We start from the raw sequence: 23,832 nt of genomic DNA on the forward strand, positions 1-23,832 counted from the left end.
GCACATTTAACCACGCGGGCACAGCGGAGGCCGCGGCTGATGAAATCACCACTCTGACATTCTGCATGTGGAAACTCAGAAACAGCGGGATCCGGTCCTGGAATGCTGAGCCAGCCTTAGGAGGCATCTGAAGGGTAAGTAATGGCGTCCAGATACCCGGATCGTGACAGCACCCCCCCCTTTAGGAGTGGCCCCAGGACACTTCTTAGGCTTTAAAGGAAACTTTGCGTGGAAATTTCGGACCAAGGCAGGAGCATGGACGTCTGAGGCATTGGTCCAAGAGCGTTCTTCAGGACCATAGCCCTTCCAGTCAATGAGGTATTGTAACTGACCGTAGCGGAAACGTGAGTCCAAAATCTTGGCCACCTCGTACTCGACTCCCCGTTGAGTCTGAACTTTGGGAGCTGGAGGAAGTGCGGAATGAAACCGATTCAGGATCAGCGGTTTCAACAAAGAAACATGAAATGTCCTGGGTATTTTCAAGAAGGATGGTAACTGTAACCTGTAGGCAACAGGATTGATGACTTGTTCAATCTTGAAGGGTCCGATGTAGCGAGGTGCAAATTTCATGCTGGGAACTCTCAACCTCAAATTCTTCGTGGACAACCACACACGATCACCCACCTTGAGAGCAGGAACCGCTCTACGCTTCCTATCGGCAAACTTTTTATACCTGAATGAGGCTTTAAGCAGGGCTGCGCGGACGTTCTTCCAGTTATTTGAAAACTGACGCAAGGTGACATCCACTGCTGGAACAGAAGTTGCGGGAAGCGGTTGGAATTCTGGGACTTTAGGGTGGAATCCATAATTAATGAAGAATGGTGTAGAAGAAGATGAGGAATGGTATTGATTGTTGTGGCTGAACTCGGCCCAAGGAAGGAGTTGAACCCAGTCATCTTGAGAGGAAGACACATATATACGGAGGAAGGCCTCCAAGTCCTGATTCACCCTCTCGGTTTGACCATTGGTCTGAGGATGGTAAGCCGTGGAAAACTTTAACTTGACTTGGAGGGCTTGACACAAACTTCGCCAAAATTTGGCTACAAATTGTACTCCACGATCCGAGATGATCTCTTCAGGAAGACCGTGAAGTCGGAAGATCTCTTGTATAAACACTTGAGCCAACTTGGAAGCTGACGGAAGACCGGTGAGAGGGATGAAATGTGCCATCTTGGTGAACCGGTCAACTACCACCCAGATGGTATTAAACTTGTTGCAGATAGGTAGATCGGAAACAAAGTCCATCGACAAATGGGTCCATGGTCGACGGGGAACAGATAATGGAACCAGTTGCCCCGCAGGCGACTGGCGGGAGACTTTGTGTTGGGCACACTTTGGGCAGGAGGCAATAAATTCCATAACGTCCTTTTTCAGAGTTGGCCACCAGTAGGACCTAGAAATAAATTCAAGGGTTTTCTGAATGCCTGTATGTCCAGCAAAACGGGAAGCATGGGCCCAATGCATGAGCTTCTTCCTTAGAACTGGCTTAACAAAACTTTTCCCTGGTGGAGGCGTAGAGTCCATCCCTACCGTGGAGAATGCCAACGGATTAATAATAGGATGCTTGTCTGCAGACTCGGACTCATTTTCTTGCTCCCATGAGCGGGAAAGGGCATCGGCCTTACGATTCTGAGAACCCGGACAGAACTGGAGTTTAAAGTCAAATCTGGAAAAGAAAAGTGCCCATCTGGCCTGACGAGGGTTGAGACATTGTGCGCCTTTGAGATATAAAAGATTTTTGTGGTCGGTAAGTATGGTGATTGAGTGGGAAGCTCCCTCCAACAGGTATCTCCACTCCTCCAGAGCGAGCTTGATGGCTAGCAACTCCTGATCGCCAATGGCATAGTTGCGCTCAGCTGGGGAGAACTTCCGGGAGAAGAAACTGCAAGGATGTAGATGTCCATCTTTGGCCTTCTGGGATAACACTGCTCCTACTCCAACGGAGGAGGCATCTACCTCTAAGATAAAAGGAGAGTCGGTGTCAGGCTGTTTCAGAACTGGTGCAGAGATGAACCGTTGCTTCAGAAGGTGAAAGGCCTGTGTAGCTTCCTCGGACCACTTGGACGGATTAGCACCTTTCTTGGTTAATGCAGTGATAGGCGCCACAATGGTGGAAAAGTCTCGTATAAATTTTCTATAATAATTGGCGAACCCTAAGAACCTCTGGACCCCTTTGAGGCTTAAGGGTATAGGCCAATTCTGGATTGCTTGGAGTTTCTCAGGATCCATCTCTAGTCCGGAACCGGACACAATGTAACCTAGAAACGGAATGGTTTTAACTTCAAACACACACTTCTCCAATTTACAATAGAGGTGATTGACACGGAGACGGGAAAGAACCTCTTTTACCCAGAAACGATGATCTTCGAGATTATTAGCAAAGATGAGGATGTCGTCTAGATAAACCACGACATGGCGGTACAAGATGTCCCTGAAGATCTCATTCACGAAGTGCTGGAAGACTGCTGGAGCGTTGCTCAATCCGAAGGGCATGACGAGGTACTCATAATGTCCGTCACGGGTGTTAAAGGCGGTCTTCCACTCGTCACCCTCACGGATTCGGATGAGATTGTAGGCACCCCTCAAGTCCAGCTTTGTGAAAATGGTTGCACCACTAACTCTATCAAAGAGCTCAGTAATCAGGGGTAAAGGGTATCGGTTCTTGACGGTAATGTCGTTCAGACCCCTGTAGTCGATGCACGGACGCAGACCACCGTCTTTCTTCTTAACGAAGAAGAAGCCTGCGCCGGCTGGAGAAGAAGATGGTCGGATGAAACCCTTCGCCAGGTTCTCTTTGATGTACTCTTCCATGGAGTGTGTCTCGGGCAGAGACAACGGATAAGTTCGGCCTCGCGGTGGAACCTTCCCTGGAATGAGGTCGATTGGGCAGTCCCATTCTCTATGAGGAGGAAGGATATCAGCAGAGGCTTTACTGAACACATCCGTGAAGTCTTGATATGGAGGAGGCGGAACATCAGTTGACCTGGGGAAGGAAGAACAAACAGGAAGAACTTTGGCTAAACAAGTCCCAGCACAGGAGGGACCCCATGCCAGTATTTGCGTAGTCGTCCAGTCAATTGATGGGTTGTGGAGACGGAGCCATGGAAGGCCTAAAACCACTGGATGTGTGGCTCTTGGAATCACTAAAAAAGAAATATACTCAGAATGAAGAACTCCCACTCTCAGACGAACTGGAAGAGTCCTTAAGGAAATGACTGCGTCAAAAATCTTGCTGCCATCCACGGCAGTCAAAGAGATGGACGAGGACAGTCTCTCGGTGGGTAGGGACCACCGTTTAACATAAGCTTCGGTTATGAAATTCCCAGCTGCTCCGGAATCAAGGAGGGCAATGACGTTCCTGTAACGTTGAGCAATTTGGAGCGACACTGGGAGGTTACAGTCATGAGGAGATGGAGAGGAGATCATCACTCCTAGCCGGCCCTCTCCTTGGCGAACTAGGATCTGGAGTCCCGGACGTTTGGGACAGGCATTGATAGTGTGCGACGGAGCTGCACAGTAGAGACAGAGAGACTCAGAGAGACGTTTTCGGCGCTCAGCAGGAGATAGACGGGAACGACTAATTTGCATAGGCTCATCCTTGGATGGAGATGGTTGACGAGAAGGAGGAGCAGAAGATTTAGGAGTAGATGATCTTCCTCGCTCGGTTGCTCTCTCTCTAAAACGTAGATCAACCTTCGTGCAAAGAGAAATTAGCTCATCCAACTTAGAGGGCAAGTCTCTGGTAGCTAACTCATCCTTGATGCGTTCTGATAAGCCATGCCAGAATGCAGCATACAGGGCCTCGTCGTTCCATGCCAGTTCGGATGCCAGGATTTTAAACTGTATAAGATACTGTCCCACGGTACGTGTTCCCTGGCGTAAACGAAGAATCTCAGATGAAGCAGATGTTATCCGGCCTGGCTCGTCGAAGATGCGCCTGAATGTAGCTACAAAGTCAGTATAGGAGGATAGCAGGGGATCAGACTTCTCCCATAAAGGTGATGCCCAGTCAAGGGCTGAGCCACTGAGAAGGGAGATGATATAGGCAATTTTGGTACGGTCACTGAAGAAATTGCCAGGTAGAAGCTCAAAGTGGATTTCACATTGATTGAGAAATCCCCTGCAGAACCTTGGAGATCCATCAAATTTTGCTGGCGTTGGAAGATGAAGATGTGGACTGGAAATGGGTAAGGTGGGTGGGGTTACAGCTGGTGTCACTGTAGTGGACGCACCGGACGTGCCAGGTCCACGGAGGGTCGTTTGAATCCCATCCAGCCGTGTGGAGAGATCCTGGAGACAGCGGATGATGTGGCCCTGTGCAGCCTCCTGATGTTCAAGTCGGGCTGCCAGTTCTTGCATCGGCCTGGCCGCTTGATCCTGGTCTCCGGCTGGATTCATTAGGTCAGTGCTTACTGTCACAACTGAGGGCCTGAGTTGACGGGAGGCAACCTCAGTTGTAGGGGCTGAGATGTAACGGAACCTGGGAGGTTGTATCAGACCCCTAGACATGTAAGTAACATGTAGAATAACTGCCCGAAGGCGTGACCACGACAACCAGGATAAAAGTCAATGATGTTTATTATGACAAACTCCGTAACACAGCAGAAAATAAGAAAACATAAAAGTCAGCAGGGCAATAATACAGTTCCTGGGTACTACAGGGTGGCAAGGGCCACAGGCACTGGTAGTGTGAGACAGTTCTAATAATCTTCTAGTTGGAAAGTCCTTACCAGGCCTGACTGTAGCAATGGAGAGAACCCAGGATCGTACCAGCTGGTGTTCCAGGAAAGGCTGGGCTGCTGAAGGTAAAACGGCTGCTGTGGATACTGGCTGGAACCAGACTGTTGTTGGTACGGAGTGGATACTGGCTGGAACCAGTTAAATAATAAACGAACTTGAGAGCGATGAAATAATAATACCGGTGGAGAGTGGTAAACTGCAGAAAGGACACCGGCCCTTTAAGGGAAGCTGTACACTGCTGGAAGCTGGGCTGGAAGCAGGTGATTGACTTGAGAGCGATGAAATAATAATACCGGTGGAGAGTGGTAAACTGCAGAAAGGACACCGGCCCTTTAAGAGAAGTTGTACACTGCTGGAAGCTCGGCTGGAAGCAGGTGATTGCTGTAGCTGGAAACAGGTGAGTCCAGAATGGATCGGAGAGTCAGGCTACACCGCAGATGGAATGCTGGTGCGGGTCTCTATAGCAGAAGTCTGGAGACAGGAGCTGGAACCTGGAAGACAACCACAGGAGAGAGACAAACTGGAACTAGGTTAGACAACCAAAGCACTGACGCCTTCCTTGTTCAGGCACAGCTTACTTATACCTGCAGCAAGGAAGGGGTTGGCTAGGCAATTATGCAAATCAACAATACAGACAGCAGATTGGTGGAAATGATCAGATGACAAAAACCAAGATGGCTGCGCCCATGCAGACACTTGGAGGGAAGTTTGGTTTGTAATCCATGTGAGAATTGAAACAGTAATGGCGACGCCGGCCACAGGAGACAGGAGACGCCAGACTGACAAGCGCACATTTAACCACGCGGGCACAGCGGAGGCCGCGGCTGATGAAATCACCACTCTGACATTCTGCATGTGGAAACTCAGAAACAGCGGGATCCGGTCCTGGAATGCTGAGCCAGCCTTAGGAGGCATCTGAAGGGTAAGTAATGGCGTCCAGATACCCGGATCGTGACAGCGAGCCACTGGCTCTTTAAGAGTTTAATAGTGTGGACTGGCTCCTCCCTCTATGCCCCTCCTACCAGACTCAGTCTAGTAACTGTGCCCGAGGAGACGGACAACTTCGAGAGAAGGATTTTATACATATAGTGGCGAGATTCACACCAGCCCACACATACAAGGCAAACCAAGCTAACCAGCTTGAAAACTCAGCAACGGCTGAACAATATGAGGCCATCATGTCTATTTGAGACACGCCCCAACGACTGGTTACGTCTGTGAACACCTCCGGTTGAAGGCACCATTCTCCTGGATGGAGATCGTGCCTGCTGAGAAAGTCCACTTCCCAGTTGTCCACTCCTGGAAGGAATATTGCTGACAATGCCACTGCGTGCTTTTCCGCCCAGAGAAGAATTCTTGTTACCTCTGACATAGCAGCTCTGCTCTTTGTTCCTCCCTGTCGGTTTATGTAGGCCACCGTCATTACATTGTCCGACTGCACCTGAATGGCCTGATTTCGTAGAAGATGCGCCGCTTGGAGAAAACATTTGTAAACGGCTCGTAGTTCCAGAATGTTTATTGGAAGAATGGATTCCAGACTTGGCCATCATCCTTGGAAGGTTTCCCCTCGAGTGACTGCGCCACAACCCCTGAGGCTTGCATCTGTGGTTAGAAGGATCCAGATCCGAACTCCGAACCTGCGGCCCTCCAGGAGGTGAGGCATTTGCAGCCACCAGGGGAGGAGTGAAATCCTTGCTTTCAGCGACAGACGTATCCTCTGGTGCATGTGTAGGTGAGATCCCGACCACTTGTCTAGGAGATCCAGTTGGAAGGACCATGCATGAAATCTTCTGTACTGTAGAGGCTCGTATGAGGCAACCATCTTCCCCAGAAGGCGAATACCCTGGTGAACTGATATCCGGACAGGTTTCAAGACATCCCGGACCTTTGATTGTATCACTAACGCTTTCTCCACCGGTAGACACACCCTCTGCACTTTCGTGACGAGGATCATCCCCAGGAAAGACATACAATCTTCTTATCGGCTCCAAATGTGACTTTGGTAGGTTCAGGATCCAACCATGTTCTCTGAGCAGATGAGTCGTGAGAGCAATGGACTGCAACAACTTCTCCCTGGACGATGCCTTTATCAGCAGATCGTCCAGGTATGGAATTATGTTCACTCCCTGCCTGTGGAGAAGAACCATCATCTCTGCCGTCACCTTGGTGAACACCCTCGGTGCCGTGGAGAGACTGAATGGCAGTGCCTGGAATTGATAGTGACTGTCTAACAGTGCGAATCTGAGATAGGCCTGATGCAGCAGCCAAATCGGAATGTGGAGGTACGCATCCTTTATATCTAGGGATACCAGAAACTCTCCCTCCTCCAGACCGGAGAACACCGCTCTCAGGGATTCCATTTTGAATTTTAATTCCCTCAGGAAAGGGTTTAACGATTTCAAGTTCAAAATCGGTCTGGCCGAACCATCCGGTTTTGGCACCACAAAATGGTTTGAATAGTAACCCTTGTTTTGCATATGAGGTGGAACTGGGACAATGACCTCTGACTTTTCCAATTTTCAGGATGGCTTCCTGTAGGATAGCCCTGTCTGTCAGTAAAGCTGGCAAGCCTGATTTGAAGAATCGGTGAGGCGGAAGTTCTTGAAACTCCAGTCTGTACCCCTTGGACACAATATCTTGTACCCAGGGAACCAGGCCGGATAACACCCAGACGTTGCTGAAACGTCGGAGTCTCGACCCCACCTGCCCGTTTTCCAGGCTGTGTGGACCACCGTCATGCTGAGGATTTTGAGGAACCAGAAGGAGGCTTCTGGTCCTGGGAACCTGCAGGTGCAGGTTTCTTGGATTTTGGCCGTCCACCTCTAAAGAAGTTGGTAGGAGGTTTGGACTTTTTTGTCTCCGTGGACCGAAAGGACTGCGGTGTGGATGAAGAAAAGGGTTCCTTTGTAGAAGGAGCAGCTGAGGGAAGAAAGGGTGACTTACCCGCGGTTGCCGTGGAAATCCACGTATCCAATGCTTCCCTAAATTAGAGCCTGATCTGTGATGGGTAGGTTCTCCACACTTCTCCTGGATTCTGCGTTTGCAGACCAGTGGTGTCCCCTGCGTGCCGAGATAGCCATGGAATATATCCTTGCATTCAGAGTACCCAGGTCCTTCATGGCCTTCACCATGAAACCCGCAGAATCCTGTATGTTACGTAAAAACAATTCAATGTCACTTCTATCCATAGAATCTAATTCCTCTAGTAATGTGCCTGACCACTTTACTATGGCTTTAGAAATCCATGTACAGGCAATAGTGGACCGTAGCACCACTCCTGATGCAGTGTACATGGATTTGAGCGTAGTGTCAACTTTACGATCAGCCGGTTCTGATCCAGGGACAGGTAAAACCACCTTTTTGGAAAGTCTGGAGACAGATGCGTCAACTATTGGTGGGTTTTCGCATTTTTTTCTATCCTCCTCAGGGAAGGGAAAAGCAACCTGAACCCTTTTTGGGATCTGGAATTTTTTCTCCAGGGTTTCCCAGAATTTTTCAAATATAGCGTTTAATTCTTTAGACGCAGGGAAGGTTATCGAGGCTTTCTTATTATCTGTGAAGTAAGCCTCCTCAAGCTGTTCAGGTGGTGTGTCAGTAATTTGTAACACATCCCTAATGGCCTCAATCATGAGCTGCACCCCCTTTGCCAGGGATGCCGCCCCCCTCAGCACATCCCCATCACCGTCTGCTGAGTCGGTATCCATGTTGGCTTGCATAATCTGGGTAAGTGCACGTTTCTTTGGAGTATATGCTAGGGAATTTAGAAGGAATAGGAACAGAACCTGACCAAACTGCCATAGAATTCTTTAAAACCTGAGTTTCAGTCTCAGTATGAGCTACCCTAGTAGAGATCTGAGAGATCATTCCCTTAATAGAAGTCAGCCATTCTGGCTCAGTAATAGGAATCTGAGACAAGACACTGCATTCCTGGGTACAAGGAATGGATTCCTCTGGAGAAGAAACATCCTCTGCAGCATAAGACACAGAGTCCCTGGACATGGCTATGTGAGAAAACATACACACACAGGAAAATGTCAGACACAGTTTCCCCCCCAAGTACCTTCAGAGAGAACACAGAACTTGGAGCCAGCACACACACAGCGCTCAATTAGGTAGGTAAAACCAACCTGGCGCTGACTGTGTACCCTTAATAGACTACACAGTAATACACAGCCTCCCCCCACCTTCTACAACCCCCTGGTACCGCACAGGATAGCTGGAGTCACGTGGAGGGACAGCACTCCCCGTCAGCGTCTCTGTAGCTGTATCTGCAGAGAGAAAATGGCGCTGAGCGCTGCTGGGTATGCTCTAAAAAGATCCGCCCCCTGGACATGACACGTCTTCCCGTACTTTAAATTTTTTATACTGGCCTGAGGATTTTGCTAGCAGCGTTACAGAGGTCCCTGATAATCTTGAGTGACCAGTGTAGGGTATTTGCGCTGGCTCAGGGCGCCCCTCCATAGCGCCACACTATGTACCGCTGAGCTCTCCGGAGCACAGTTAGTACTGCGCTCCTACCTTGTTGCCGCCATACACACTGGCTCCCTGCTTGTCGGGTCACCGGTGACACACTCGCCACCGGTATCTTCTGGCTCTGTTAGGGGGTGGCGGCATGCTGCGGGAGTGAGCGGTCACCTCGGGCGGCTAACGATCATCACCCTCAGGAGCTCAGTGTCCTGTCAGCGGCGATAGTGGCCATTAACCTCTCAGGGTTGGACACTACTCCCCCACTAAGTCCCACAAAGCAGGCAGGCTGTTGCAAGCAGCCTGCCTGTAAAATAACAAACTCTAGGAAACAATAAAACTAAGAAAACTCCTAGAAGCTCCCCTAGCTGTGACCGGCGCATCCGGGCACATTTTCTAAACTGAGTCTGGCAGGAGGGGCATAGACTCAGTTTAGAAAACTCTAGTGGCTCCTAGTGGACCCGTCTATACCCTATGGTACTAATGTGGACCCCAGCATCCTCTAGAACTAAGAGAAATTATACATTGGTATTAGGTTAGAATAATAGGAAAAAGGTTTTTGTGTAATCAAGAGTACAAGGGACTACAGTGTAAATTGGAGATAATATGGTAGAGAAATAACTTTTTCTGTATTTGTTTTGCACTTAATGCAGTGTATTTAGTTCTACATCAGTGCTCTTTCTGTATGTGTCCATGCTGAAGTGCATTATCTGTGATTATCTACATGTTAGCCAAGGACACAGCAATCCATTTGGTCGGACAATCTCAGGCATTTTTAAACAGATATAATAAAAAGAAAGTGGTTTTAGCTGCAATAAATGGCATATAATATTCAATATTCAAGTGTAATATAGACTATATTCAGCCAAAGCATAAATCATACTCTAAGGGGGAGATTCAAATGTTTGAAAAGTCAGTTGGGAGTCTTTTTTTTCCTATCTAACAGACAGGAAAAAATAGACACCCAACCAACTTTTCAAACATTTGAATTCCACCCTAAGTGTTTTAAAATAGACGCAACACCACCAACTTAAGTTTAAAAATGAAATACATGTACTCTCCTGTTAAGATTAGAATAGCATCACTCAGTTTGAACTGGGAAAGTTTGGGCATCTTTAACCACTTAACTGAAGAATATTTTTTCCAAATAACGCTCAGAAATTGTCGACTTTGTTATGATTGAATTAGGAAAAGAACATTTAAATAAAGATTGTCCAAAATGATTTTCTTTAAAAATTACTATATATATTTTTAACATTGGTGCAAATATCGTTGGTTGAAACATCGCGACCACCAATGATTAGAACAATGCGACTTCCGTTTACCGGTATCAGATCCTCTCAGCAGCCCCGGACCCCCTCGGGAAAGTGAGGTGCTGTTTTTTTTACATTTCCCCAGCGGCTGCTAATGTCTGCAGCCGCTGGGTAGGGGGTACTGCCGGGCTGACCGATCAGCTGTGAGGGGAAGAAACCAGGAAGCTGATGGATCGGAGATTCCTCTGAGGGCAGCAATTGCAGGAAGCTTTGCTTCCTGCTGCTGCACAGTGGGCTTTCTGACCCAGGGAAAGCCCAGCCTGGTGTGGTCACATCTGATGCGACCATGCCAGGCAAGTGGTTAAAGCAAAAATATTTGGCCACCAGCTAAAATGTGCCCCTTAAATCTTAAATCTTTATTGTTAATGAAAAGAGAGAAATTCTGACACACTGTTTTTGTATGGCTATTATAAGTTTCTTTTATTGATAAGTTACCATTTTTTTGTGTATGCCTATATTAAGTCTTTTATTGGTTATGAATAATTATTATTTTAAGGGCTGAAAAACTTGATTTTGTTACCCCAAAAGACAGCGCAGTTTTGTCTTGTTTATTGTATGTACTGCGGGGCAGCTGCAGATGTGCCCTTGACCCTCTGCTGTATCAGGCACTGGGTATAACTTGTTTATATGCAAAAATGTTTGCAAAAGCTACTCTAAAGTCAATCAATTTAATTTTCTACGTAGAGTTAACATGGCAGCTTATTAGTAATTGGGAGTGGGAGTAGTTTTTCTGGATTCCCAAGTGCTGCCTAATGAAAATGGTGCTCAGAGAATCAATCTGTAAAGGTTAAATGACTGTCAACCCCACTAGGATCTTGTCCACAGAGATTTGCAACAATGTTGTATAAAGATGATGGATTACACTTCTGGTACCATCATTTGTGCAATGATTAATGATAGCACAAATTGCTGTGGTTTCTTAGCATATCTGCCAGTGGGAGATTCTTTCATATGACTTCAGTGATGCTCAATAAAAATCAGGTGGTGTATGCATTACAGCTCAAATACAAATTATATTCTAAACACAGCACTGTACATGCAAAAATAAATCAATCAATAAATCAGACATCAACTGAAATCTACATAGTGTTTCATCAACAATCAATTTGTGCATGACCTCAGATTACAACTTAAATTAAGTGCTTGCCAATTTACTAAGCTACTAGAGGTGCTTTCTTCACCCTTAAAGTTTCCTATTCTTACTATAGAATATTCCACCACAATTGTACCCATGATGTAAAGAATGAGGAACCCAGGAAGACTTAACAGGTAAGTCCTCCAAGCCACCACTGCATTCAGTATATTGGGGAGAAGTATCAAAGCCTGGAGAGAGACAGAGTGGAGAGAGATAAACTACCAATCAGCTCCTGTCATTTTACAAACACGACAGTTAGAAAGTTTCAGGATTCAGAGTTCTCCGGTCTTATCTATATATATTTAAGGAGAAATTCTTCTATTGTACATGGATTGGATGGAGTCATTTCTCCCGTGGAAAAATCGTCTAGAAAGTTTTTTTTGCTACAGATGTGTCCTCATACGCCAGGTCTGTGAGGCTCTGCTAATCCCAACCGCCGGAATGACGGCAGCAGGGCGAGCGCAAAAACTGTATCTAAAGCAGACACAAGTACCTTTCCTGATGCTTGTCTTCAGCACAGGGACTCTCATATGTTAATAGGTTTACATGTAAATTGAGTTCTAATCATGTTATGGGAACATCTCAGTTGTAATAATGGAAAGAAGTTCTTATGGGGATATTGAGATGATCTTGTATCCTTGGAAAAACTTGGGGAGACTGGTATCATTTACGCATTTTATACCCCACAACTGCTGAAAAATAGGATTTTAATATACCTACCGGTAAATCCTTTTCTCGTAGTCCGTAGAGGATGCTGGGGTCCATTTAGTACCATGGGGGTATAGACGGGTCCGCAGGAGCCTTCGGCACTTTAAGACATTTTTTACAATGTGAACTGGCTCCTCCCTCTATGCCCCTCCTCCCTCTATGCCCCTCCTCCAGACATCAGTATAGGAACTGTACCGGAGGGGACGGACAAACTTAGAGAGAAGGATTTACTTTAAGCTAGTGGCGAGATTCACACCAGCTCACACCGTTCAACCATGCCGCACAACATGGCACACAACTCAAAACATGCCAACGAGCATGAATAACTTTACAGCAACTGCTGAATAACAACTTAACACGTGACAATTGTGTAAGAAGAAAAAATATAATTCAGGAAAAAAGGAGCACTGGGCGGGCGCCCAGCATCCTCTACGGACTACGAGAAAAGGATTTACCGGTAGGTATATTAAAATCCTATTTTCTCTAACGTCCTAGAGGATGCTGGGGTCCATTTAGTACCATGGGGATGTACCAAAGCTCCCAGTACGGACGGGAGAGTGCGGATGTTACTGCAGAACTGACTGACCAAATTTAAGGTCGTCAGCAGCCAAGGTGATAAACTTGTAAAACTTAGCAAACGTGTTCGCCCCTGACCAAGTAGCTGCTCGGCAAAGCTGTAAAGCCGAGAAACCCCGGGCAGCCGCCCAGGAAGAACCCACTTTCCTCGTAGAGTGGGCTTTTACTGAACTCTGTATCGGCAATCCTGCCGTGGAATGAGCATGCTGAATCGTACATCTGATCCAATGTGCAATCGTCTGCTTAGAAGCAGGACACCCAATCTTGTTGGGATCATACAGGATACACAATGCTTCTGTTTTCCTTATACGAGCCGTTCTCATGACATAAGTCTTCAAAGCTTTGACCGCATCCAAGGACTTTGAAACAGCTGAGGTGTCAGTAGCCACTGGCACCACAATAGGTTGGTTCATATGGAAAAAAGACACAACTTTTGGAAGAAATTGCTGACGCGTTCTTAGTTCAGCCCTATCTTCATGAAAGATCAAATAAGGGCTCTTGTGAGACAAGGCCCCTAACTCAGACACCCACCTTGCGGATGCCAAGGCCAACAGCATGACCACTTTCCAAGTGAGAAACTTTAACTCAACCTCTTGCAGAGGCTCAAACCAATCTGACTGAAGGAACTGCAACATCATGTTAAGATCCCAAGGTGCCGAAGGAGGCACAAATGGTGGTTGGATGCGCAGAACCCACTTCACGAACGTTTGAACCTCAGGAAGGAAAGCCAACTGTTTCTGAAAGAAAATGGACAAGGCCGAAATTTGGACCTTGATAGATCCCTATCATAAGCCTGCATTCACACCAGCCTGTAGAAATAGAATACGTCCTAACTGAAACTCCACCGTTGGAGAATTCTTGGATTCACACCAAGATACATATTTTCTCCAAATACAATGGTAATGTCTAGACGTTACTCCTTTCCTGGCCTGAATAAGTGTGGAAATGACTTTGTTGGGAATATCTGGCGCTCAACAGCCATGCCGTCAAACGTAGCCGCTGTAAGTCTTGATAAACAAACGGCCCCTGCTGAAGCAGGTCCTTGCGAAGAGAAAGAGGCCGAGGAACTTCTATCAGTAACTCCTGAAGATCTGGATACCAAGCCCTCCTTGGCCAGTCTGGGACAATGAGGATCGCCCAAACCTCTGCTTATGATCTTGAGAATTTTTGGTATTAGAGGAAGTGGAGGGAACACATACACTGACTGGAACTCCCACTGGGTCACCAGTGCATCCACTGCTATTGCTTATGGGTCTCTCGACCTGGAACAATATTTCTGAAGCTTCTTGTTGAGACGAGATGCCATCATGTCTACTTGAGGAACGCCCCAACGACTTGCTACCTCTGCAAAGACTTTTTGGTGGAGGCCCCATTCTCCTGGATGGAGATCGTATTTGCTGAGGAAGTCCGCTTCCCAGTTGTCCACTCCCGGAATGAAGATTGCTGACAGAGCTCTTGCAAGTCTTTCTGCCCAGAGGAGTATTTTTGTCACCTCTGCCACTGCCACTCTGCTTTTCGTTCCGCCCTGACTGTTTATGTAAGCCACTAGGATCCAGGCTTGAATCACGAACCTGCATCCCTCTAGGAGGTGAGAACTGCGTAGCCACCACAGGAGCGAGATTCTGGCTTTTGTCGACAGGAGTATCCTCTGGTGCATGTGTAGATGCGATCCAGACCACTTGTCCAGTAGATCCCACTGGAACACCTTGGCATGGAATCGGCTACACTGTAGAGCCTCGAAGGCTGCTATCATCTTCCCCAGCAGGCGGATGCACTGATGAATCGACACACATGCTGGTTTCAAAATTTGTTTGACCATCTTCTGGATTTCCAGAGTCTTTTCCCACTGGTAGTAATACTTTCTGTACCTCGGTGTCCAGTATCATTCCCAGAAATGATAATCTCATCGTTGGTTCTAACTGTGATTTTGGAAAGGTTATGATCCAAACGTGCTGTGGAAGCACCGTCAGGGATAGTGCAATGTTCTGCACTAACTTCTCCCTGGATCTCGCTTTTATCACGAGATCGTCCAGGTAAGGCATTATGTCGACACCTTTCTTGCGAAGGAGAACCATCATCTCTGCCATCACCTTGATGAATACTCTTGGTGCTGTGGAGAGCTCAAATGGCAATGTCTGGAACTGGTAGTGGCAGTCCTGAAATGCAAACCTCAGGTATGCTTTATGTGGAGGGTAAATGGGAACATGCAAGTAAGCATCCTTGATGTCCACCGACACCATAAATTCCTTCTCCTCCAAGCTGGAGATCACTGCTCTCAGGGACTCCATCTTGAATTTGAACCTTTTTAGGTAAAGATTCAACGATTTTAGATTTAAAATCGGTCTGACCGAGCCGTCCGGCTTCGGTACCAGAAACAGGCTTGAATAAAATCCTTTTTTCTGTTGTAGCCAAGGGACTAAGGTAATTACCTCGCCCTGACATAATTTCTGTATTGCTTCCGTTATATTTCTTCTGTCTTGAATAGAAACTGGTAAGGCTGATTTGAAAAATCGGCATGGGTGGAGATCTTGAAACTGTAACTTGTAATCTTGGGATACTATTTGTAGTATCCAAGGATCCAGATCTGATTGTACCCAGATCTGGCTGAAGAGTTTTAGACGCGCCCCCACCTGAGCGGACTCCTGCAGGGGAGCCCCAGCGTCATGCTGTGGTTTTAGCAGAAGCAGCGACTGACTTCTGCTCATGCGATCCTGATGCTGTTGTAGGTTTCCAACCTCTTTCCCGCCCTCTTCCTGCAAAGAAGGGGGTACCTTTGGCTTTTTTGTGTTTGTTGGCCCGAAAGGACTGCATCGGATGCGAATGATATGCTTTCTTTGCAGGTGCCGCTGCATAAGGAAGAAATGCTGATTTACCTGAGGTAGTCGTAGAAATCATGGCATCCAGCTGGTCCCCAAATAGCGCCTCACCCTTGTAGGGGAGCGCTTCAATATTCCTTTTTGATTCTGCATCTGCATTCCATTGGCGAATCCACAGTGCTCTGCAAGCTGAAATCGCCATAGCTGAGGATTTTGATCCTAATAAACCAATATCCTTCATAGCTTTCACCAAGTATCCTGCAGAATCCTTTATGTGACCGAGAGTTAAGACCATATCATCCTTATCAACTGTGTCTATATTTGCTAGTAAGTTGTATGACCATTTTTCAATAGCGTTACCTACCCATGCAAAAGCGATGGTGGGCCTGAGTAACGTTCCGGTAGCCATATAAAGGGATTTTAAGGTCAACTCTAATTTTCGGTCAGCAGGCTCCTTTAATGAAGCCAATCCTGGGGCAGGTAAAATGATTTTCTTAGACAACTTAGAAACTGAGGTGTCTACGATGGGGGGTGACTCCCATCTTTTCCTGTCTTCTTCAGGAAAGGGGTACGCTAAACGTATTCTTCTAGGAATATGAAATTTCTTTTCTAAGTTAGACAAGGATTTTTCAAAGAATGTATTCAATTCCTTTGAAGGAGGAAAAGTTATCACCGGTTTCTTATTTAAATTAAAATAAGCCTTTTCCTCATGTTCAGGTGTTGTTTCTGTAATCTCTAACACCTCCCTAATAGCAATTATCATACATTGAATGCTTTTTGCTAACTTTGGGTCCACCCCTCTCAAATCCCCAGTGTTGACACCTGTGTCGGAATCTGGGTCACCTTGCATAATCTGCGCAAGTGACCTCTTTTGGGAACTTGAGGGGTCCCGTGTGGATTACGTGGAGGGATCAGCAAATAATACATCCTCCACTGACTTTCTCCAGTATTTTGTTTGTTGTGCAGACTCAGAGAATTTTCTAGAAAGCTTTGACATATTACTTTGTAATTTTCTCACCCACTCTGGCTCCTTCTGTGAGGGAAGGGCCACCACATTACACTCCTGCATATCTAAAATAAGAATTTACTTACCGATAATTCTATTTCTCGGAGTCCGTAGTGGATGCTGGGGTTCCTGAAAGGACCATGGGGAATAGCGGCTCCGCAGGAGACAGGGCACAAAAAAGTAAAGCTTTTACCAGATCAGGTGGTGTGCACTGGCTCCTCCCCCTATGACCCTCCTCCAGACTCCAGTTAGGTACTGTGCCCGGACGAGCGTACACAATAAGGGAGGCAATTTGAATCCCGGGTAAGACTCATACCAGCCACACCAATCACACCGTACAACTTGTGATCTAAACCCAGTTAACAGTATGATAACAGAAAGAGCCTCTTAAAGATGGCTCCTTAACAATATAACCCGAATTTGTTAACAATAACTATGTACAGTATTGCAGATAATCCGCACTTGGGATGGGCGCCCAGCATCCACTACGGACTCCGAGAAATAGAATTATCGGTAAGTAAATTCTTATTTTCTCTATCGTCCTAAGTGGATGCTGGGGTTCCTGAAAGGACCATGGGGATTATACCAAAGCTCCCAAACGGGCGGGAGAGTGCGGATGACTCTGCAGCACCGAATGAGAGAATTCCAAGTCCTCTTTTGCCAGGGTATCAAATTTGTAGAATTTTACAAACGTGTTTTCCCCCGACCACGTAGCTGCTCGGCAGAATTGTAATGCCGAGACCCCTCGGGCAGCCGCCCAAGATGAGCCCACCTTCCTTGTGGAATGGGCCTTAACAGATTTAGGCTGTGGCAGGCCTGCCACAGAATGAGCAAGTTGAATTGTGTTACAAATCCAACGAGCAATCGTCTGCTTAGAAGCAGGGGCACCCAACTTGTTGGGTGCATATAGTATCAACAGCGAGTCAGATTTTCTGACTTCAGCCGTCCTTGAAATGTATATTTTTAAGGCTCTGACAACGTCCAACAACTTGGAGTCCTCCAAGTCGCCAGAGGCCGCAGGCACCACAATAGGTTGGTTCAGGTGAAACGCTGATACCACCTTAGGGAGAAAATGCGGACGAGTCCTCAGTTCTGCCCTATCCGAATGGAAGATTAGATAAGGGCTTTTATAAGATAAAGCCGCCAATTCAGATACTCTCCTGGCGGAAGCCAGGGCCAGTAACATAGTCACTTTCCATGTGAGATATTTAAAATCCACCTTTTTCAATGGTTCAAACCAATGGGATTTGAGGAAATCTAAAACTACATTTAGATCCCACGGTGCCACCGGAGGCACCACAGGAGGCTGTATATGCAGTACTCCTTTAACAAAAGTCTGTACCTCAGGAACTGAGGCCAATTCTTTTTGGAAGAATATTGACAGGGCCGAAATTTGAACCTTAATAGATCTCAATTTGAGACCCCTAGACAATCCTGATTGTAGGAAATGTAGGAAACGACCCAGTTGAAATTCCTCCGTCGGAACACTCCGATCCTCGCACCACGCGACATATTTTCGCCAAATGCGGTGATAATGTTTCGCGGTGACTTCCTTCCTTGCCTTAATCAAGGTAGGAATGACTTCTTCTGGAATGCCTTTCCCTTTTAGGATCTGGCGTTCAACCGCCATGCCGTCAAACGCAGCCGCGGTAAGTCTTGAAAGAGACAGGGACCCTGTTGTAGCAGGTCCCTTCTCAGAAGTAGAGGGCACGGGTCGTCCGTGACCAACTCTTGAAGTTCCGGGTACCAAGTCCTTCTTGGCCAATCCGGAGCCACTAGTATTTCTTACTCCTCCTCACCGTATAATCTTCAATACCTTTGGTATGAGAGGCAGAGGAGGAAACACATATACTGATTTGTACACCCAAGGTGTTACCAGTGCGTCCACAGCTATTGCCTGTGGATCTCTTGACCTGGCGCAATACTTGTCCAGTTTCTTGTTGAGGCGAGACGCCATCATGTCTACCATTGGTCTTTCCCAACAGTTTATTAGCATGTGGAAGACTTCTGGATGAAGACCCCCCTCTCCCGGGTGTATATCGTGTCTGCTGAGGAAGTCTGCTTCCCAGTTGTCCACGCCCGGGAAGAACACTGCTGACAGTGCTATTACGTGATTCTCCGCCCAGCGAAGAATCTTGGCAGCTTCTGCCATTGCACTCCTGCTTCTTGTGCCGCCCTGTCTGTTTACATGGGCGACCGCCGTGATGTTGTCCGACTGAATCAACACCGGTTTTCCTTGCAGGAGTGGTTCCGCCTGGCTTAGAGCATTTTAGATTGCTCTTAGTACCAGAATGTTTATGTGAATAGACTTTTTCAGGTTCGTCCATACCCCCTGGAAGTTTCTTCCTTGTGTGACTGCACCCCAACCTCTCAGGCTGGCGTCCGTGGTCACCAGGATCAAATCCTGTATGCCGAATCTGCGGCCCTCCAATAGATGAGCCTTTTGCAACCACCACAGAAGATATACCCTTGTCCTTGGCGACAGGGTTATTCGCAGGTGCATCTGAGGATGCGACCCTGACCATTTGTCCAACAGATCCCTTTGGAAAATTCTTGCATGGAATCTGCCGAATGGAATTGCTTCGTAAAAAGCCACCATTTTTCCCAGGACTCTTGTGCATTGATGTACAGACACCTTTCCTGGTTTTAGGAGGTTCCTGACAGGTCGGATAACTCCTTGGCTTTTTCCTCGGGAAGAAAAACCTTTTTCTGAACCGTGTCCAGAATCATCCCTAGGAACAGCAGACGTATCGTCGGAAAACAGCTGCGATTCTTGGAATATTTAGAATCCAGTCGTGCCGTCGAAGAACTACTTTAGATAGTGCTCTTCCGACCTCCAACTGTTCTCTGGAACTTGCCCTTTTTAGGTCGTGCAAGTAAGGGATAATTTAGATGCCTTTTTTCTTTGAAGAAACATCTTGTCGGCCATTACCTTGGTAAAAAGGCCCGGGGTGCCGTGGATAATTCAAACGGCATCGTCTGAAACTGATATTGACAGTTCTGTACCACGAACCAGAGGTACCCTTGATGAGAAGGACAAATTTTGGACATGGAGGTAATCCTTGATGTCCAGGGACACCATATAGTCCCCTTTTTTCCGGTTCGCTATCACTGCTCTGAGTGACTTTATCTCGATTTGAACCTTTTATGTAAGTGTTCAAAACATTTTAGATTTAGACTATGTGTCACCAAGCCGTCTGGCTTCAGTACCACAATATAGTGTGGAAAAATAATACCCTTTTCCTTGTCGTAGGAGGGGTACTTTGATTATCACCTGCTGGATATACAGCTTGTGAATTGTTTCCAATGCTGCCTCCCTGTCGGAGGGAGCCGTTGGTAAAGCAGACTTCAGGAAGCTGCGAGGAGAAGATGTCTCGACTCTCCAATCTTTTCCCCTGGGATAATACTCGTACGATCTAGGGGTCAACTTGCGAGTGATCCCACTGCGCCCTGAGACTCTTGAGACTACCCCCCCACCTTGAGTCCGCTTGCACGGCCCCAGCGTCATGCTGAGGACTTGGCAGACGCGGTGGAGGGCTTCTTTTCCTGGGAAAGGGCTGCCTGCTGCAGTCTACTTCCCTTACCTCTATGTCTGGGCAGATATGACTGGCCTTTTGCCTGCATGCCCTCATGGGAAAGGAAAGATTGAGGCTGAAAAGACGGTGTCTTTTTTAGCTGAGATGTAACTTGGGGTAAAAAAGGTTGGATTTCCCAGCTGTTGCTGTGGTCCCCAGGTCCGATGGACCGACCCCCAAATAACTCCTTCCCTTTATACAGCAATACTTCCATCTGCCGTATGGGATCTGTATCACCTGACCACTGTCGTGTCCCTGACATCTTCTGGGAGATATGGACAACGCACTTATCTTGATGCCAGAGAGCAAATATCCCTCTGTGCATCTCACATACATATATATAGAATGCATCCTATTAAATGCTCTACATGAATAAAATATTTTCAGTCAGGGAATCCGACCAAGCCAACCCAGCACTGCATCTCCAGGCTGATGGCGATCGCTGGTCGCAGTATAACCACCGTATGTGTGTATATACTTTTTAGGATATTTTTCCAGCTTCCTATCAGCTGGCTCCTTGAGGGCGGCCGTATCTGGAGACGGTAACGCCACTTGATAAGCGTGTGAGCGCCTTATCACCCTAAGGGGTGTTTCCCAACGTACCCTAATTTCTGGCGGGAAAGGGTATAACGCCAATATTTGCTATCGGGGTAACCCTACGCATCATCACACACTTCATTTTATTTTATCTGATTCAGGAAAAACTACAGGTAGTTTTTTCACTCCCACATAATACCCTTTCTTGTGGTACTTGTAGTATCAGAAACACGTAACACCTCCTTCATTGCCCTTAACGTGTGGCCCTAATGAGAAATACGTTTGTTTATTCACCGTCGACACTGTATTCAGTGTCCGTGTCTGTGTCTGTGTCGACCGACTGAGGTAAATGGGCGTTTTTAAAACCCCTGACGGTGTTTCTGAGACGCCTGGACCGGTCCTAATAGATTGTCGGCCGTCTCATGTCGTCAACCGACCTTGCAGCGTGTTGACATTCTCACGTAATTCTCTAAATAAGCCATCCATTCCGGTGTCGACTCCCTAGAGAGTGACATCACCATTACAGGCAATTTCTCCGCCTCCTCACCAACATCGTCCTCATACATGTCGACACACACGTACCGACACACAGCACACACACCGGGAATGCTCTGACAGAGGACAGGACCCACTAGCCCTTTGGGGAGACAGAGGGAGAGTCTGCCAGCACACACCAAAAACGCTATAATTATATAGGGACAACCTTATATAAGTGTTTCTCCCTTATAGCATCTTTTATATATATACAATATCGCCAAAATCAGTGCCCCCCCTCTCTGTTTTAACCCTGTTTCTGTAGTGCAGTGCAGGGGAGAGCCTGGGAGCCTTCTCTCCAGCTTTTCTGTGAGAGAAAATGGCGCTGTGTGCTGAGGAGATAGGCCCCGCCCCTTTTTCGGCGGCCTCGTCTCCCGCTATTTTTGAAGTTAGGCAGGGGTTAAATATCTCCATATAGCCTCTGTGGGCTATATGTGAGGTATTTTTTGCCTCTAACAAGGTTTTTATTTGCCTCTCAGAGCGCCCCCCCCAGCGCTCTGCACCCTCAGTGACTGTTGTGTGAAGTGTGCTGAGAGGAAAATGGCGCACAGCTGCAGTGCTGTGCGCTACCTTTATGAAGACTCAGGAGTCTTCAGCCGCCGATTTTGGACCTCTTCTCTCTTCAGCGTCTGCAAGGGGGCCGGCGGCGCGGCTCCGGTAACCATCCAGGCTGTACCTGTGATCGTCCCTCTGGAGCTAGTGTCCAGTAGCCAAGCAGCAAATCCACTCTGCACGCAGGTGAGTTCACTACTTCTCCCCTAAGTCCCTCGTTGCAGTGATCCTGTTGCCAGCAGGACTCACTGTAAAGTAAAAAAACCTAAGCTAAACTTTCTCTAAGCAGCTCTTTAGGAGAGCCACCTAGATTGCACCCTTCTCGTTCGGGCACAAAATCTAACTGGAGTCTGGAGGAGGGTCATAGGGGGAGGAGCCAGTGCACACCACCTGATCTGGTAAAAGCTTTACTTTTTTGTGCCCTGTCTCCTGCGGAGCCGCTATTCCCCATGGTCCTTTCAGGAACCCCAGCATCCACTTAGGACGATAGAGAAAATGGCTTACTCAGGGGAAGAGCTCTCTATTGTCTGACATGTCACAAACGTGCACTTTCACGCCACAGTCAAACAGGGGAGCTATCGGTGACAGACCCACACTAAAATCTGTCAGAGAAACGCAGAGAGATTTACCAGTTCACACACTGCGCCTTATATGAAGAGAACTGTATGTGAATATTTATTATACAAAACCTTCAGCGCTTTATTTCAATATTAGGCACACTCACCTAATGTAATAAACACTCCCCCCCCCCCCCCTCTCTATAACACCCTGGTACTTGTTTCAGCGTTGTTATGAGGAGGAAACAGCGTCTGTCAGCTTCTCTCTGTGATCTGCAGGAAAAAATGGTGCTGAGTGAGTGTCTGGTAAGTCTGAGGAGAAGACCCGCCCCCTGTAATGGCGCGATCCTGCATCAGCAACAATGATCTTCATACTGGCAGGGGTTTGTAAATCAGAGGCTATATATGTATTTACCGTTTTGCCAGTGAGAGTAAGGATTTTCCATGCAGCTCAGGGCGCCCCCATCCGCGCCCTGCACCCTGTGTTGTGAAGAGCTGTGTGTTTTGAGATGCATGCTCGCGCAGCTTCCCGCCGCTGCGCTGTACCTGTATGCCGCCAACGATGACCGGAGGGCCCCTCTCTTGTAGGTTTCCGGTGATATACCACTCCTCTGACTTCTGGCTGTGTTAGGGGGTGGCGGCAGTGCTGTGGGAGTGAGCGCTAGCCAGGCATGGGCTATGTTCAGTACCCCTCAGAAGCTAATGGTGTCCTGTCAGCAGAAGCAGAGCCATGAAACTTATTGAGAAGTTGGTTCCTACTTCCTCGCCTAAGTCCCACGAAGCAGGGAAGCTGTTGCCAGCAGCTTCCCTGTAAAATAAAAAAACCTAATAAAGTATTTTCCAGTAGAACTCTGTAGAGCTCCACTAGCGTGTGTCCAGTCTCACCAGGCACATTTTCTAAACTGAGGTCTGGAGGAGGGGCATAGAGGGAGGAGCCAGTTCACACTGTAAAAAAAGTCTTAAAGTGCCGAAGGACGTTAGAGAAAGCAGAAAAGTCACAGACTGGATAGAAATCAAGAGAAACAACAAGATAACACAGTGGAAGGGGCTAAATTGGAGATCCTATTGGCATGATAAAAGAGTGTGATAAAAATGGGAAATGACTGGGTGACCACACTGCTCTTGTGTAAAGAGATATTGGGAGCCACAGGAAGAAGAGAAAACAGGTCACAGCCAGTCTTAAAGTCTTGATCACCAATCCGTTTGGTGTGATGATTTTGAAAGTCAGCAAACTGCCAAATTATCTTCCAAGACAAAAACCCCATTAGTAGTGGCAGGAAACACCAGCTCTAGGAGCAGAAGCATTATAGCCACATTTC

At 47.2% G+C, this 23,832-nt stretch overlaps 1 protein-coding gene across 3 annotated transcripts in view; it reads right to left on the reverse strand.

Moving 5' to 3' along the window:
* Window positions 1–23,832, reverse strand: part of FOCAD (focadhesin) — an 872,056-nt gene that overhangs the window by 583,729 nt on the left and 264,495 nt on the right. The gene's annotated exons all lie outside the window — the stretch shown is intronic.

This window comes from Pseudophryne corroboree, chromosome 1 (assembly GCF_028390025.1).
Source record: "Pseudophryne corroboree isolate aPseCor3 chromosome 1, aPseCor3.hap2, whole genome shotgun sequence".
Taxonomy (NCBI): domain Eukaryota; kingdom Metazoa; phylum Chordata; class Amphibia; order Anura; family Myobatrachidae; genus Pseudophryne; species Pseudophryne corroboree.